We start from the raw sequence: 19,264 nt of genomic DNA on the forward strand, positions 1-19,264 counted from the left end.
GCCTTCTGGAACAATAAAATTATACATTATCTCATAATTTATGTGCACATGCATGTGCTTTGGGATGGGCAGAATGCAGGGGGCATGGGGCAATTCTGCCAAAATTTGGAGCATGGTTGGGCTGTATTAAACCCATTAAAAACGGCCGCATAAAGATGTTAAAATTGCCCTCCATTCCCCCAGAGGATATTTGAGGGCTATTTAAAAAAAGTTTTGAGGGGGGAATGTGGCCCTCCAAGATCTCCTAGCTGGCCAGTGATGCCCCTTATGCCTTACAGTTGCCCACCTCTGTTATACATACTCTCCCCCACCAAAGTTGTTGTAATATAAGTTAAATAAATGGTTTTATAAGCACTGTTGTCATCTTCTAGTGCAGCACTACCCAGAGCTGTCCCACACAACAGTGTCCAGATCAAGGGAACCAGTAGTGATATAGCAGGAAGTTGGACTTGGGTGACCCTTGCAGCTTCTTTCAGCTCAAAAAAACTTTTATGACTGGATCTTCTATATTGTGTAGCTAGGCCACCATACTTCAGGTACTATGTTGTGGATGTTAATGAGGAGTGACAACTGTTCAGGAGTCAGGGCAATCTAGTCCAGCCATGCAGAAACATACATCCAAAGCACTCCTGAAAGATAACCATCCAACTTATGCAAAGATGGAGAGTCCACCACTGTTCTTGAACAGCTCTTGTAGTAAAAATACTGTTGCTCATGTTCAGGTAAAATTGCTTTTCTTGTAATTTGAATTCATTGGCTTGTCTTCTAGTCTCTGAAACAGCAGAAAACAAGCTTGGTCCATCTTCTGCATGACATTCCTTTAGATATTTAAAGGTAGTTAGCATGCTACCTCTCAGTCTACTCTTCTCCAAGCTAAATATGCTTAGCTCCCTAAATACAACAAAATCCACAAAAGAGCAGGACTTGGGTGATGCCTTCCTAGAATGGCTGACCAACCATTAAGAAAGGATTCCTCTGCCTCATCCTGGATTCGCCCCTTTTCACTTGCTGCCCCTCACTCCTGGAACCTTCTTCCCCCACAAGCAAGAGCCATCACTTCCTTAACCAGCTTCAAAACGGAGTTGAAGACCATCCTGTTCAGGGAAGCGTTCCCAGGCATTGCATAATTGTCACTTGCTATTTGATGTTCTTTTGGTGCCTGTTTTATTGAATCATTTCCTATATTGCTATGTATTTTATATGTATTATCCTACTAGAGAGGCCCCTTCCCCACCACCACTCCCTTTGTGTCGAGTCTTTTTAGATTGTAAGCCTGAGGGCAGGGAACCATCCAATTAAAAAGATTGTATGTACAGCGCTGTGTAAATTTACAGCGCTTTATAAATAAAGGTTAATAATAATTATTATTATTAGGAGAGATGTAGTGCTAATGGGAAATTCCCAACAAATTCCTCACTTGCCTTGCAAACATTTTCATTGTCCAGAAGGTGGAAGAGGCTGGATAGCAATCTGTTGAGAGTGCTTTGATTGTGTTTTCCTGCATGGTAGGGGTTGACATTCAGTGGCCCTTGTGGTCCCTTCCAACTGATTCTAAAGTGGAAGCAATACTGTAATTTTGCTGGCCAACCAAAATGCACAAAATACATCATGCAAGCTTTTGAAACTTCACTGACTTCTTCATTAAAAAAATACATTAAAAGTTATAGGCAGAAGAAAAATGATGGTGTTAAGAGTCAGAGGCCTTTTGTCACAGATGTTATTTCTGTTGGTCTGGAGGGATCTCAATACAGCAGACAGAGGACACTTCCCTTTTTTGGCCATGTGGTGATTAGGGACAAAGGACAATAAAAGACAGGTAATTAAATTTCAACTCTATTAGCAACATTCATTCTTCATAAGACTTGGTTTCCAGATCTTTGGCTATCATGGTTGCCCTTCTCAGGACACATTCCAGCTTGTCAGTATCAGAAACCAGAATAAAATGGCACTGCAACTCCATTTGATTTGGTCTTTATATTTCATTTGATGCAGCCTAGAATAGCACTGGCTTTTTTGGCTTCCATATTACATTGCTGACTCATGTTTAGCTTGTGGTCTAGTAAGACCCTTAGATCTTTTTCATATATACAGTACTACTTTCAAGCCAGATGTCACTTTCAAGCCGTCCTATATTAGTGCATTTCATTTTTCTGGCTTAGATGTATTGCTTTACAATTATCCCTGTTAAAATTCATTTTGCTAGTTTTGGGCCAGCTCTCCACTCTTTCAAGATCATTTTGAATTTTGATTTTTTTCCCCCTTGGGGTATTAGATTAGATTTGGTTTGATTTGGGGTCCTACAGTAGACCCTCATAAAAGAAGAGCCCTGTAAGATCAGGGATCTTGTTCACATCCCTCCAGACAGGAACTTCTCTTCTGATATGTACTTGAGTGGAAATTAATAACTATGGGTGTGGGATAGGTCTAAGCTCACCCTTATTCTCATGTTGAAAAAGGCATGGGATGTGAACAAGGCTTATGTCACTGCACCTATTTTTTCTATGATAAATCATCTGTCAAGAGCACTTGCTAAAATTTTGCACTTTTTCTAAAGTCATAGTCCTTGTTGCTAGGATCTTGCTTATTGAGAAAAAGAGGGATAAACATGCGCTTTCTTTCCTGTGGGAAAAACAGTTTGCTGACAAACTGAATTAAAGCCGACGTTTCTTTGAATCACCCATATAGACACCGTTCAGTCCTATAAATGTGAACCCACAGGAAGCCCCATGGTGTTCAGTAGGGCTTACTTCATAAGGATTGCACTCTTAATGAAGTGTTATTGGACTTGCCATTGCACATAATTTTTTAATAAAAAGAATTTTATTGTTTAAAAAAACAGTTACAAAGACATCAAACATAAACAAACACATAATACAATACCTTCCACAACATATACTGTACACTATTAAATATCTATACAAACCTTTCTTAAATGACCTACCTACTTATTAGATCTAAATGTCTTTCTTTACTATCTCATTCTCTTCTAAACATTCCATGGCACTGAAAGACATGAAAAGAAAAACAAAACTTTAAAAAAGAACAAAAACTTCCCTTCCTTTGAAATGAAGAATTCTAATACGACTTTCCTTTAATTATCTTTAAGCAAAAGAAAAAAAAAATCATTATATTTCTATTCAATTCCTATAAAGTTTCTAATTTTTATCTATTCTACATATATAATAGCGAAGTAGTTCACTGTTTCATATTTCTTCTACTTTACATACACATATATTTCTCACTGTTATCCTTTGGGTACATTCATCAATATATCGCTCACATTATTATTTCTTAGATCTTTATTTGATCATTGCACATAATTGTGATATATCATGTCCTTCTACACAGATTCATTTTCCAGCAGTTAAGAGTAGTTTCCTATCTTGCATTTTAGCATATGCAAATCTTCACTGCATGTATTATGATATACTTGTATTCTTGTGAGATTGACCGTACAAGTTTTTTCCCTCCCTTTTAATTAGCCAGAATCACATACTAGTAAATAGACTGAATCACTCTAGGAAGGACACCTTTCCACATAGGGAGCCACATGCTAAATGCTCAAGGGTTATGTTTTTCCTAGTTTGCTACTGTATGCATAGTTTTATATATTTGGCAACACCAATGTTTAAATTCTCTGCATTAAAAAAATTATGCTCAGGGTAGAGTGACTTGGAGGAAAATAAATGCAAGAGTGAGTGGTTTGCTTGGCATTAGAACAAAAAACTTCAATATGGGCATTACTAAGACACGAAGACAGATGGATTCTTAGGTGTGTGGCTCTACATGAGCCTAATAAGGCAATTGTGATTGGCAGCAATTCATTTACCACACATTGAGGGAGTGAGTCTTGGGCACTGCAGGGAACCGAAAGTGACCATTATCTTGGATTTGTAGAGCGTATTGCCAGTTACCAATGCATGAAGAAAGCCCAAAATCTTACACATTTTAAAATCTCACAATTAACCATGTGATTTTTGCAAAAGGCTTTATAAGGCTCTGGCATCTGATGCTTTCCAGTGGCTGCTACTGCTGATCTGCAGATGGGTACGTGTTGAGATTGATCTCATTAAGATACAGGGATATGCAGAAATGTGCACAAAACAACAGAAATTAAGTGAATTTAAAAGTCATGTAAACTTGATGTTTTATTTTATTAGCTGAACATTACAGGCGTCTCAGTCAAACATATGGAAGAGATTGTCTTCTGTTTCAGGATACTTAAAATTATGTTTTAAAAGTGCAGTATCTGAGTGAGTTAATATCTTTGCAATACAGGTTTGTGTAAACTTTTTAAATGGTATTGGTCAGAAATAGAACACCTCTGTGCTTGTTCTGTCTTCTTCCATTTAATTCATTTCTTCATTGCTGCATGCTGAAATGTGTGTTTGGATCAACTGTGTGCATGGCTCCCCAAGACCAAATGCTGATTTGTTTTAATATATACCTTCCAGTTGCCTGCTGACGTATGGTGAACCATATGAATTTCACAGAGCTGATTTGCTATTGTCTTCCTCTGAGGTTTAGCCTACAGTAGCCGGTATTCCCCGATAATCTCCCATTGAAGTATTAATGCTGGTAGTGGGATTTTAAAAAATCATGCATTTCTGCTTTATACAGAGCATCTGAGAATAGTATGACTCTCCTATGATTATAGCATAATATCATAGATGAGCCATTTGTTTATTCATGAAATCATTCACTTTTGAATGCACTAATAATTTGTATGCTATCTACATACTTGGAAATAAACCATCATAGGGAGTCAGCAGTCTGTAGTAGTCTAATTGTTGGACAACAACTCTGGAGACCATGGTTGAAATCCTTGCTTCATCATGGAAATCCTCTGGGTGACCTTGGGCAAGCCACACTCTCTCAGCCTGAGAGGTAAGCAAAAGCAACCCCCCCCCCCCGACCAAATCTTGCCAAGAGATCCTCATGATAAGAGTCATCAGCAGTTGGAAATGACATTGAAGGCACACAACAATACCAAACCATCATAAACTGCTTTTTCTCTTGATATGAACTGAAGTACAGTTGTATCAAGTGGCATGTAGGTAATTGGATTTCTGACTGGTTTATAAGTGAATAAAATAATCTTATATTTTTTGTATGAAAACAATGTAGTAAGTCTAATGATATATTAAGACATTTTAATGGAGCAGCTGAGTTACATATCTGGATGCAAATACAAATTCCTCAGTTCCTTTTAATAAAAGTTGTCCCCATATTGCTTCAGAGACTGCTTTTAAAGTCCCTAACTTTCACGAGCAGTTTCAAGCAAAAAACAAACCCTTGCCATTTGTCTTTCCCAGCTAGGCATTGATCCACTAGTGTCTTGTATTGCAGTAAAGTGACCCCCATGTAATAGTAATACACCTCCATTTCCAGGTAATAAGAGGAGTGATTTGGAATGTAATATTTTAAATGTGGTTTGTGAAAATGTCAGAAATGAATTGACTAAGGGATACTTTGGAAAGAGCTGTAATGCTGAAACTGCATTTGTTGTACTTGACTTTATCATATTGTAAATTAACTTGCAGTCTCTCCTGGATATAAAGTGGTATATAAATTTTGTTAATGCATGCTCCCGACAGAAATAAATAAAAGACATATCAATCGTGAATCTTATCAGATGCAGAGAATTGCTTGGACTTTGTGGGACACATGGTGCATGTTAAAATCTGCCACTGGCTTGATTGATGGCCTTAGCTCCAGTCTTCCCTTGATTTCAATAGGTAATACTTTGTGCAAAGCTTGGAGGAATTACTTTTTCAGACTACAACCTCTAGCATCTTCCACCACATGGTCATGATGCTTGGAGGAGTTGCAGTCCAAAAAACAAACAAACAAACAAACAAACGCATTCTCCAAGTTCAGGTTTTCTGATAGGGAAACAACAGTTGTAACATATTTGAATGTGTTTATAATTAAGTTGAATTGGACTTGTTTTTTGGAATATTGCTTTTAGGAAGACTGTTTGGGAAGTCTTCTAAAATGAAAGTGTCTGGTCATGTACCATTTTGTTATCCTTGCTTGCTGTTTCCTGGGCTTTTAGTTCAGTGTTTTTGTCAAATTCAGTTCAGGATAAGGCAAGAGTATGCAGATCACCTTGTTTGGGCAGAGCTTCTAGTAAGTATTTATCTGTGATTTGTTTTTGAATGGCATTGTACGAAGGCTGCTGCCAGGGTTTTAAGGGATACTTAGAGCCTAAACACACCCAACAGTAAGCAGCGGCATGGAGGCATGGCATTTAGATGATGTACACCCTGCCACCGCCCCAAGCCAGTGTTATGCCACCCGCCCGAGGCGGGCAGCATTGCGGCACTCTGGCAGCATGGTGTTCAGACGCTGCACACTGCAGCAGAAACGGCAGCTTTTTTTCCGCCCTCAAAAGGAGCTTTTTTTGGGGCCAGAAAAATGCCAGATCAGGGCTGTGACCCCAGTCCAGCATCACACTGCCTCTTTGAGGCCGTCTGTACCGCCCTTAGAGAAGTAGATATAATTGTCTCTTCCATTTCATCAGATTAATCTGTTGCTCTTAATTATATACCTTCCTGCAGTTCTTCCAAGAAGTTGCCACATTATTAACTGGAGTCAAGAGAAGATGGGCAACATGTTTAAGCAAACTTTGACCTGGATTCAAGCAGAATACATTCATGTTGCTAGCTTGATATTTCTGTTAGTTTGTTTCTGCTTAAATGAAAAAGAAATCATGATGCAAAAAACAGCAGCAGTAGCAGCTAAAGATTATGAAATATTCTTTCATAAAAGCCTAAGTGCAGTTCAGATGTCCTTTTTCATGTGATGTAATCCACAGAGCTTGATTTTTTTTAAAAAAGAATGCTTACTGTTAGTCATAGCAGTTTTAAAAAGTAACTTGTTACCATTACGTATTGCAATTACAAAAAGTAGCTAATTGAGTTGCTTGCTGATGCTTTTAAAATGCAACTCCGAAGCACCTTTGAATAAAAGTAATGATTCAAAAATATTGATTGTGTTATTTAAGTAGCAAACTAAACCAAAACTGATGATAATCTAAGAGGAACACTACATGTTACAAGTTACATGGAAATTCTATTGAAATTCTAGTTTTGATAATTTAAATAATGGAAATGAAACCCACCAAATCTTTGTATTTCTGAAAATTCCTCTCTTGTTATATAGTCCCAACATACTTGTATTATTGTAGGCCAAATATGATTTAACCTATAACTAAGTGCTGCCAATTAGACTGGCCTTTAAATTAAAAATTGCATTTTAATTTCTATTCCATAAAATGGACCTAAGTATTTATGAATTGTTGCTAATTGTAATTCTTTCCTCTTGAGCAGTTAATGTGACTTAGAATTTATGGACACTGGAAGATGTTTCTCTGTGCTTTGCAAAACAGTACTAAACATTACAGCCTATATATTGTACTGTATGTTGTAGATGCTCTAAGATGTTCTAATGCTTTAAAATGGAAGAAAATGACATTGTTACTTACGTACAGATGCATGAAAAATGCTGGTGATTCAGAGATTGCTTATATTGTGATCATCTTCATAGTAAATGTGGATCACAAAGTTTTGCCTGAATGGAGAAAACAATAGAGGGCAAGCCTGGAGATTTTTTCTTGTTTGCCCTCTTCATGCTAGGAGGAACCAGCTCTAACATACCGTATATACTCATGTATAAGTCGACCTCATGTATAAGTCGAGGGCAGTTTTTGAGGCCAAAATCATGGATTTTGATATGACCTGTGGATCAGTCAAGGGCATGTTACAAAAGATCTAAAAGGGGAAACAAAGCACCACTTCCCGCTCTACATCTCTCTCTCTGAACCTCTCTCAAGGGTCACAGTATCAGCATGGGGAAACAAGTCTAGCTGCATACATACACATACACACACACCTCTTTGCATAAGTATTTCCAGACTCAAGGCTTGCAGGAAAAAAAAATAAGACACCAGGCTTGCCTTTAACCCCAGCATTTCCAGACCCATGGCTTGCAGGGGGGGGAAGGAGGACCCCAGGCTTGCCTTTAACCCCAGCATTTCCAGACCCATGGCTTGCAGGGGGAAAAAGGAGGACCCCAGGCTTGCCTTTAACCCCAGCATTTTCAGACCCATGGTTTGCAAAACGAGGTCCAAGCTTGGGCATGCTCCCTCTCTCTGCATCCTTCTCCCTTCCCTCAGTAGCTGCTTGTTAGCTCCAGCTGCGAGGGAGGGCTGAAGGATCTCACACACACACACACACTCGCGGAGAGAGGAGAGGCTGCCTGCACCGGGACTCAAATGGGGAGCTGTTTACTTGGCTACAGAGGAAGGTGGGCACTTTTTTTAATGAACTTTATCAGCTGTAGTAACCTATTGACCCTTCCATAAGTCGATCCTTGATTTTGGACTCCATTTTGGGGCATAAATTTCTCGACTTATAGTTGAGTATATACGGTATTTTCTTCCAATCTTTGCTTCTAGATTAAAGGTGTCATGTAAGGACAGTTGCATAGCACTTAGAGATGAGAGAACCATCACAGGATTTCTGTCATTCATTTCTTGAATTATTGACTCTCCCAAACATCATTGCCAAGGAATTAGTCTCTAATCTCCAGGTGGCAGCATTCATCCTTTTTGATAAGTCTCAGTGCTTGGTTAGATCATATATATCAAAAAGCAAATGTGTGTATCATCATGGCAGGAGAAGGAAATTGTACTACTAGAAGAACAGGCTGGCAATAGGAATATCGAGGGAAGAAAAATCTCCCCTCTCCCTTTCTTCTACCATGAAGATAGTGAAGCATAGAAAACGAGATCAGAGTAATCTAGAGTAGATATTTAGTATCTTACACTGAAGAGGAACCTCAGTTGTCTATGGTTTAGTTTAGTAGAAAGTGTGTGTATGTGCATGTGTCTTCAGGTCGCCTGACCCCATGAATTTCTCTGGGTTTTCTTAGGCAAAGAATACCCAGAGACAGTTTTGCCAGTTCCTTCCTTTGAAATATAGCCCATACACCTGGTATTAATTGGTAGTCTCCCATCCAAGTACCAAAACAGGACTGATCCTGCTGAACTTCTAAGATCAGATGGGATCTGATGGGTATTTAGGGCCACTTAGTAGGATACTTAGGCCCACTTGTATCATTATAGTCCAAACATGAGTTAACCTATAGTTTATATGATCTACATGCTGAGTGTCCCATAATCAGGCTTACTAAAGAGCATATCACATATTTTGCTGAATTAAGACAATTCCCTGGTGACCCCTTGAAATTCATGGGGGTTTCTTAGGCAAGGAATGATCAGAGGCAGTTTTGCCAGTTCTTTCCTCTACAGCAACTGGTATTCATTGGTTGTCTCTCTTCCAAGTACTAACCATGGCTGACTCTGCTTAGCTTCCAAAATCAGAGGGGGTCTGGTGCCTTTAGGTTATTCAGGCCCAGTTGTATTATATTGTAAACCTGTGGCTTTAATCTAGGAATGAAATTTAAACAAGACATACCTCTATATATTTTGCCATACAGTGCATTGCTGGGAAAGGTAGGAGGTGATGCCAAACCATACTACTGGTGACTTTTTTCTTTTTTCTTTTTTGTCACGTCATCCTCCTAATCTATTAGATTTTTGCTACAGGAAAGTGGATTTGAAGGGAGACACTGCAAGCTATTTCCTTCAGCTGATAAAGCAAGCTGTGACTGATGACACCATCTTCATTTTTATTCTTCCCTCTGGTGAATAGTCTTGGAAATCACAACTAAACTATGGATCAATGCACCTTTCCCAACCTAGTGTTCTCCAGATGTTTTGCACAAATTTACATCACCATGGACCATCAGCCAGGCTAGCAGGAGCTGAAGCCCTAAATTTGTGGAGGACACAAAGTTGGGAAGTACCAGTGAATTACTTAAAACAACAATAACACAACATCATTTGCAATATATCTGCAATAAAAGGAGCAATGTAGACATGCTAAAATTTCAAATTAGCTGTCATTGATTTGTCAGCAGTATTACTGTATAAGCACCAATTTTTAAACCTCTGAAACAATGGAGTATTTTTGAGAATGATGGCAATTATTTTTATTGTGTTTCTTTGAAGAGTTGAATTGACAGGTTTTTAGAGTAGGGGACCAGACCTTTTGTTTTCCATTTTTGATATCCAATTTACTATGACACTGCACAAGTCTTTCTATTGGCAACGTTGAATATTTCTTTTTAATTTCCATTAATGATTAATGATGACAAAATATCAAATGTCACACTAAATATTAACCAGCTGCAATATTTTGAATTTATTTAAAATATATGTAGTGCTTATTCTTCCAGAATCATATATGTCTGTCACCACTTTTAGATCAGTCTTAATGTAATAAGTAGCTTTACTGTAGATTTAAAACGAGAATGCAATAAGAAAATACAGCAGTATAATTTTGCAGCGTACTATGCAGCATATAATCATACTCTGTGCAGTTTTAGAATATGGAGCTGGTAAATAGGGAATGGCTTACTTAGCATAGCAAAGAGTTACTTGGTTGATAATTTGCATAACTGATTTTCTTTGTGATCTTAACAGATCTGTTATGCTTTGCTCTCCCACTGCTATCCTCTTTTGTCAGCTCCATCATAAGCATTAATAAAAGTTGAGTTCATATGTTTTTAATAAAGAGATGAATGACTTGTTCAAATTTGCTCTTAATTTTTCAACTAAATTACCAGTTCTCAGGATTTTTCAGTCTCAGGATTGCATGAAATGTTGAATACAAGTGATAAATAATATACACAAAATCAGTCAGAATAAATACTGTTGAAGACACATTGCATTTGCGTTGTTGTTGTTCTGTTCCTTCAAGTCTGATTTATGGTGACTGTCTGAGGTTATCTTGGCAAGATTTTCAGAGAGGGGTTTGCCTCTAAGGCTGAGAGAGTGTGACTTTCTTGAGATCATCTAGTGGGTTTCCATGTCTGAGTAGGGATTCAAACTATGGTCACTGGAGCTGCAGTCCAACTCTCAAACCACTGTACCATTCTGACTCTGTTACCAGACTTTTAACCAACTTTGTCAGGGGTAGGCAAAATGTACCCCTAGGATCTCATGCAGCCCCAAGGCTCTTCCTCCCCCCCCCCCCCCTTTTTTTTTTTTGCTACCCCTGACACTCTCTCAGTCCTTCCTTTTTATGTCAAAAAAGGATTAATTGCATGTCCTGCTAAACTTCAAGAGCAGCAGTTCATTTTTAAATAGGTTACAGAGCACCTCTGCACTATACAAGCATACACACACACACACACACACACCATTTTTCAAAACTAGAATTATACTTAGGGCCACTTCCGTTTTTGTTTTTTTCCAGTTGTTTTGGCAGTAAGTGTGGCCCCTAGAATTCCTAAAGGAAGAAAATTGGCCCCTGGGCCCCCTGTAGTTGCCCACCCTGAGCTAGTCTATAAATATTTGCTATTGATAAAGATGCTTTAATAGACTTATTCTATGTAATTGAAAACAATAACTATAAATTAATGTAGCCAACATTTTATAGTATTCAGGAACAGCACGACTCAGAAATAAGCATCTTAATTATGCTGTGTCTTGAGACCTTGCAATGATACTCAGGAGATAAGGAATGTCAGAATGGATATGTACTTAATTGGTCTAGTTAATAATAGCCTCAAAATAATAAAAAAGTGTCTGTAATGCCTTTACTAGATGAAAAAAGAAACAGTTTTCCTCACAACAACTGTGTTCACATCAGTCATGTTTGTTGTAACAAGCTAGATCAACGATTACTAAACAGGATTTTACCCAACAGTGTTCAGTTTCTATTGCAAGTGGCTGATACTGTTAGATTGGCTGAGGTTATAGACTGAAGGGATAGCTGGAAAGTACTTTGAGTGACAGAAAGCAATAATTCTTCATCTAAATTGAGCTAGATGAGTTCTGTTGTTCTGCAGTAATCAATCACTTATTATTTGTTTGGGATTTTTTCACTCATTCTTATGCTCTTCTCCCATGTATCTTATTGTATCAGGTAGCTTTCTTCTAGTACTGTACTTGCAAATAAAAATTATTACTAAATTGTTCTTTTTGTGTGTGTAACATCTGTGTTTGTGAAAGATACTATAGAAAAGTCAAGGGTTGAGTGTATCAAGGGGCTATACAGATCACCCCTTTGGGGCGGTCTACAGCCACCCATTTACTGGTCAGAACGATGCCGCAGCAACTGCATGCCGCGGCACCGATCTGGCCTCCATAGACCACAAAAAGGAGCTGGAAAAAACAGCTCCTTTTTGTCCCTTTGAAGGGGCGCCATAGCTTCCACCATGCTGCGTGATAATGCCCCTTTGGCGCTGTGCCGTTTGGACACAGTGCCAGAGGTGCATCATCATGGTGCATATTGCGTGTACTGGCGCATGCCAAAATGGCGCCCTGATGGCAGCTTTAGGGCGTTGAGCATGAGGGCGCTCAGCCCTGACTCTGTCCATGGGGTGGTTCTTTTTGCCGGTCTGTCCAGGGCTTGAAGGTTATTTTTGGGAACTCATTCTTACTGATTAGTGAAAGGTGGTTGGACTAGGGATAATCCATGGGAGGCAGGATAAAGACTAGATTGGAAGATCTCAGATCTGGTTAGATACTTTTACTGAAAACATTAAATACATGCAGATGCTTTCTAACATTTGTAAAATGATACTAAGTCACTGGATTCAATGTTTAAGTTTAAGGGCAGAACCTCATGCAAGGGCAGAAAAGTTTTTACAGTCGTCCCTTCCCTTACATGGGGATCCGTTCCAGACCCCCCCCCCGGTAAGGGAAAAAATGCGGATGCTCAAACCCCATTCAAATGAATGGGGCTTGTGCCCGCAGTGGTGCGTGCCATTGTTTTCTTCCAGCGCGCACCTCTCTTCCTTCCGACGGGGCTTCTAGCATATGCTGGGAGCAGCGTAAAACGTGCCCGTGTATAATGCGGGCTCACTGTACTACCAAAGACTGGTACAAGGAAGGGATGTGATCATTTCTGAGCAGAGAAACATCTGGAAGAAGAGAATGATGGGCCCTATCTCTTTTCATGCGTCCTCTATAAAATTACTTTCCAAATGCTTGCTATAGACATATAATTTCTAGTTATTGGAAAAGTTACATTTTTATACTAGAGTTCCTAGAACACCCCCTCCCAAATACATCCAGCATGATCAGTCTTTTCAAGCTATGATAGTTATTTCCTACAGTCAGGAAGAAGAACTTAAAAGTTTGCATTCTGTCTCTTTTTCTCCATTTAAATGATAGTAAAATCTCAGCTTTTTGGTGCAATGTCAGTGTATACAAACTGCATTGTTCCTGTCCTCACAGTAGCTCAGAGGATCATTGAGGATTAGAAAAGTACTATGAGTTGTTAGTTTTGGTTTTATGCTGGGGTTACAGGCCAGATTGTCGTTGTCGTCGTCGTCGTCATCATCATCATCATCAATTCCTCAACTATTTTTTCGATATTATTGAAGCAGGTATAAGTAATTATTCAATCACCAGCAATTGGGTTTTGTATAATTCTGCTGCTGTGCTAATGGAACCATCCTTCAGTTTGTGTTCTGTTTTCAGCAGATTGTCTTGAATGTTGCATTGCAGACCATTTAGAAGTAATTACAGTATTCAATTCTGTACTTGCTACATAAGCTTTTAGGTTTCCTTAGAAAAATAAAGGCTAGAAGCCCTAAAATACAATTTGTAGGCTATACTATCAAAGAGACATTCAGAATGAAAAAAAATTATTTAAAATCTTCAGCAAATGTTTTAAAGCAAAAAATACAACAGTGATACCTATGAGTGAGTCACTCATGTTAGTAGCTTTCCTGGCCTGTTCTGCAGGAGAGGAACTTCCCATCCCAGTGACCCAGTTCTGGCCGCATTCAGAGGAATCCCCATTTAACTTTGAAGAATTGGGTCCAAACCAAAGCTTTCCTCAAACTATGGGGGAAGTCTGCCCCAAAGCAGCTTGTTTCAAGAATGCTGGTTTCATCTGAGCACATGGCTTCTGGCTAATCGTCCCTGGGGGCATGCTTACAAACAGACATAAGCTGCACTGCAATCCAGTTCCACCCCCTGCCCAAGAGACCTCTCATGAATTGTTGCTGGTGGTCATCCTGTCAAGAAAGCCTTCTCATAATGCACTATAAAATGGGCTTTATTATTTCTGTTTAAATGGAAAGACATTGGCACAAGAAACCTGTATTTTTCCATGGGCAAACACTAAGACGGAATCCATGTGTCTTTTCTGTTTTGGCAACATGGTTACTCCCTATTGCATTATGCATCCTTCGTTCATACTGTCCTCTGTCAGAAGCATGTATATAACAGTGGTCTTTCTGTGGCCTGTTTCTCAGAATGCCAAAAAATAATGCAAACAGTTTTTTTAAGCATTCTGAATTATAGGCCTTGGCATCCTTCCTTGTGCCGTCTTCCATTTACTTACTGTGCTTTCTCAGGTTTATCATATTGCATACAGTGAAAAAATCCATTATCTTTGCACTGTTTGTCAGTAGCGGGAAAGGTTTTCAAATGAAGTGTAAAGTTAGTAGTTGCATTTCATTAGAGTATTAAATATTTTTTTAATATTTTGCAAATTGTTGAACAGATGAGAGGAAACCTTGGCCCAAGGACAGCACTTTTGTCCCCACTTTTGCAGCTCCTGAAGTCCCCCACCATAATCCTCTGAAATCGTGGTGCATCCTCACATCTGAAGGCATGCAGCCCTCTTTCCCAACTTCCCCAAACACTCTCAAAATCCCACCCTCACCCAGATACTTTCTTTTCCCTCTGTTTCGCCATCAAAATCATGATGGGAAGTGACATAATATCATTTCTGGCTGCCATTTTACAGAAAAATAAAGAACACAAGGGAAGAGGTACAATTGGGATTGTTGGGCAAAATGACTCTCCCACTCCAGTGCAGTTGCCCACTCTTAGTGTTCCTTAGAACATTTTGGATCATTCTGGTGGTAGAGAAATAGAATGTGAATTATTTGTTCTATTAAAACATTTACATCCTGTATTGTCTTATCCTATCACATGGAATCCTTAAGAGCTAACATCCAGATTTTTTAAAAAACAAAACAAATTAAATTGCACTAAATGAAAACATCAGCAGCAGAACCAAACATCACAAAGCCAACAGAAACAAACAAACAAAAAACAAGATTAAATTTAAGATGGGTTAATATCTATTGTATGTCAAAAGGCCAATGAGAGTGAGAACTGAGCAAGTCCCCTGGAATAGAGTTTAATTTCAGGGTGCCACAACAGGGGCCCCATTCTGTGCATGAGCCCCAAATTTCCTAGTGGAACAGAGCCTTCTCACAATTGACAGAGAGAGTGATATGGGAGCAAAAGCATGTTTAACTATCCCAGTCCCAAACCAGTTCAGAGTAATGACAACTGAATTGCGCTGAAGTTTATGAAGTCTATATAATATTGGAATCATATGGGCCAAATCATTATTATATGAGCTGAAGTGTCAAAATCCTTTAGTCTAGACTCCTTTGTAGTAATGCAATTTAGACATGACAAAATCATGTTTGACTATGTCAAGATGCACATAAGCTTTATTATTAAGTCTTGCAGATACATTTGAAACTGAGTACTCCTTGCATATTTTTGGCTCCCCTCATCTCTCCAGGCCTTGCATTTATTTTCAGCACCATTTCTCCCTCCGTATTCACTTAGCTCACAGCCTTTGACAGTCCTGAGTTTAACTGTGTATCTCTTGGGCACATAGCCTCCCTTGGCCTGATGTGGCGTTTTGCTCCCAGCCACACATTTATCTTTGCTCATAGCAAGAAGTCTTTGTATGATCTGTTCTGCAGCTGTTTACATGTTCAGGAGTGAACTTTGACATGTTTGCAGCCAAGAAGGTATCATACCTCCAGGCTCCAGCTTTCCTAATCTCTTCTAATCGTTCTACTGTGCACCTGAACCCTTGCTTTTGACTCTTTTTTGTCCCTACATCTGGCAGACACTTAACTGCTGTTTTATTCTAATTTCCTTGATACTTGGCCATTCTATTTCATTGACTTTTATTTTTAATGGTGTCAAGGGGTCACCATGAATGCCTTTGTTTGGAGTGGATATTGAAACCTTTAAAATATGAATTCCATAGAAGATAGATCAGGAATAAGAACAGAAACAACTGACACCATGTTACTGTTGTACAAAGTATAATATTGTATGTGCATGTTTCTTCAGATTGCCTTTCAACTTAGAGTGATCCCATGAATTTGATAAGGTTTTTTTAAGCAAGGAACACTTATGGTATAAATTATGTGTGTTTATAATCCTTTTGGCACAAAAATTTGCAAAGCAGGAACTCTCGTCTGCTAGGTCTGTTCCTAACCTGAGAATTCTATCAGTCTTCAACCCTTGTCCTAGATCCATTAATTGACCTAACTGACAAATCTCAACTGTTTTCCTTACATTGCACCTAGTAGAACCCCTTTACATTTTGCCCCTAATCATTCTTCCCCTCCACATCCACTCAGTTACATTCCAGAACACAGTTATAAATCTAATTAGTGAAGCAAAGAATTATTCTAATATGGTAGCAATGTACAGCCTGATAGTTATATGTGTCTGTGCCTGTATCTGTAAGGATTTAAAAGAGTCTGTTGATTGGGTTATTATCTGTATGTGACATAATTGACATACAACCGTTTAGATTGGGTTGTTAGGTCTGGAAGTATTGAAGCACCAATTCTTTTCAATTTCCCCCCATCTTTGCCTAAGATGTACTTGTAGTACGGAAATCTTTGATGTTTGTATTCAGTAGTATTCACTGTATGAATTTTAGTGCCTATCCATTTGGCAGCTTCTGCAGAATATATGAAATATATGAAAGGAGGAGAGTGCTGCAGTTCTTAGCCAATCTAGGATCATTCCTCAAATTTACTGATTTGCCTGTTCCCACATAGTGTTTATTCATGTTTGTCAACTTGCCCCTGAGTCTGTACAGGGTAAATAATAAATGGTTGTGCAGGAAAGATGTCTGTGATGTAAGTGAATACATATTCTTTTTGGAGAAGGCAGAACCATCTGCAGGAAGAACCAGGGTATCATAATAGGCAAAGCTCACAGTAATACATGGAGCCAAGGGTCAAAATGGCCAATACTTGGTAAAATTAATTAATTGCTTTGGGACCTTTTCTAGCTGTTCTGTTAATTGGTCTAAATCTGAGGCTGTGCCTGTTGGGGTTAATACTCCTGGGTTGTTTCCCAGCTGGTAGTTTCAGTGGTGTACAGAAGCTGCTAGATATTTGGGTATGTTGGCTCCTCAGAATGTTACTCAGATGAAAATGATTAAATTGAATTTGTCTGCCTTGCTTGAAATATCTCTAGGTTTGAACAGGTAGACATCACTCAAGATTAAATATTTGAGGTCAGATTAATATGCTCAAAATGTATCACAGATATGGTATGGGCTTCAAAATATTTCATTGTATGTTCCTCACATTTACTTTCAGAAAATCAGTACTATTTTTAGGAAATGTATATGGAGGTTTTTACCATCCCTTTTTTTTGGAACTGACTTGGGCTCTGCTCATGCAAGAAGAAAAGGGTTGGTTCCGCCTCTGGTTTCTGCTGCCTGCAGTCTACAGTATCTGGTCAGTTACAATTTGATCCATGTAGTCATGCTAAACTAACTATGTGGGACTATCCTAATATTATTGCAAGACAACCCTTTCCATTGACAAAATAGATTGATTGTGGGATTGATACTTCAGATCAATTGATTGGTGTTAGACCAATAATTTTTGTCTTTTTCAATATTGCTGTCTACTTCTCAGTTATTTGCAGATGTACTGTGGCAATATTTACAACTGCAGTACCTACTGGTGCCTATATATGTGTTGGAAACATTAATCATATTTGCAGAGAAACTAAAAACAACAAGGCTAGTTTATAAATACTGGTTGGAAAGCACGAGAGAAAGGAGAAGGTGTAAACAGCTGCTTAAATTTGATAATAATGAAGTTTGAGTTGACTGGAACAAAGAGTTGGTCTGTGCAAATTAACCAATAGAAAACTGTCCTAGGTTCAATATCTGTAACCTCTTCAGACTTAAAACCACATTTGGTCCAGAAAAATTGCTCTAGATGTCTAGGACAGTTGCTCTTCTAAAAGAAAGCTTAAATTCAGCATCCCTCCGGGTGCCATCCAGATAAGACGGAGATGCTCTTTGTTGGGGGCCCTAATCCAGGGTTGGAGGTTTAAATGGGGTCACACTTCCCCTAAAGGATTGTGTTTGTAGTTTGTGGGTACTCCTGGATCTGTCGCTTCAGATGTCAGCTCAGATAGATGCAATGGCCAAGAGTGTCTGTTATCAGCTTCGGCTGATATGCCAGCTATAATAATAATATGATTTATTTATATTCCTCCTTTTCCTTGTGGAATCAAGGCGGATTACAAAGCAAAGGGATAAATACAAAATACAAAATACACCCCTCACCAATTACATCACAGCAAACATAATACAATAAATAAACTATGCCCTTTCCTGGAATCTGAAGACCTAAAAACTATCGTGCATGCACTGATAAACTCATAACTTCACTTCTGCAATGCATTTTACATAGAGCTTCCCTTGTACCTAGTACAGAAACTTCAACTAATTCAAAATATGGCAGTCAGGGTGGTCACTGGAAGATCTAGAGGTGACCATATTACACCAATATTAAAATCCCTTCACTGGCTGCCTATTAATTTCTGGGCACAGTACAAGGTGTTGGTTATAACCTTTAAAGCCCTTCATATCTTGGGTCTAGCCTGCGTATGGGATCGCCTTCTCCCATACAATCCGCCTCACACATTGAGGTCCTCAAATAAAAATCTACTGCAGTCAGCTAAGGCTAGGCTGGCTGCAGTTACTCAGAGGACCTTCTTGTCTGCCACTCCCAAGCTATGGAATGGCCTGCCGAAGGAGATTCGATGTATCACTAGGCTGGATCACTTCAAAAAGACAGTCAAGACATATCTCTTCTGGCAGGCCTTTCCAGAATGAGATCATTACCCTAACAATCTATGACTGATTGTTGACAAATGCCTAGTTGCCTCTGCTCTGGTTATTGTTAATAATTGTTAATAATTTAATTATTAATTGTTTTAATAATTTATAATTTAATTGTATTTTATTATTACTGATGCGAGGGGTAAGGTTATAATGTTATTATATCATATTGTATTGATATTGTCTTTTATTGGTTTATGTTAATGTAAATTGCTTCGGTCGTTTGGAGGAGTGGAATATTATGGTTG

General features: G+C 38.7%; 1 protein-coding gene across 1 annotated transcript in view; it reads left to right on the forward strand.

Moving 5' to 3' along the window:
- Positions 1 to 19,264, forward strand: part of DNAJC1 (DnaJ heat shock protein family (Hsp40) member C1) — a 99,734-nt gene that overhangs the window by 52,883 nt on the left and 27,587 nt on the right. The gene's annotated exons all lie outside the window — the stretch shown is intronic.

This window comes from Sceloporus undulatus, chromosome 6, assembly GCF_019175285.1.
Source record: "Sceloporus undulatus isolate JIND9_A2432 ecotype Alabama chromosome 6, SceUnd_v1.1, whole genome shotgun sequence".
Taxonomy (NCBI): Eukaryota; Metazoa; Chordata; class Lepidosauria; order Squamata; family Phrynosomatidae; genus Sceloporus; species Sceloporus undulatus.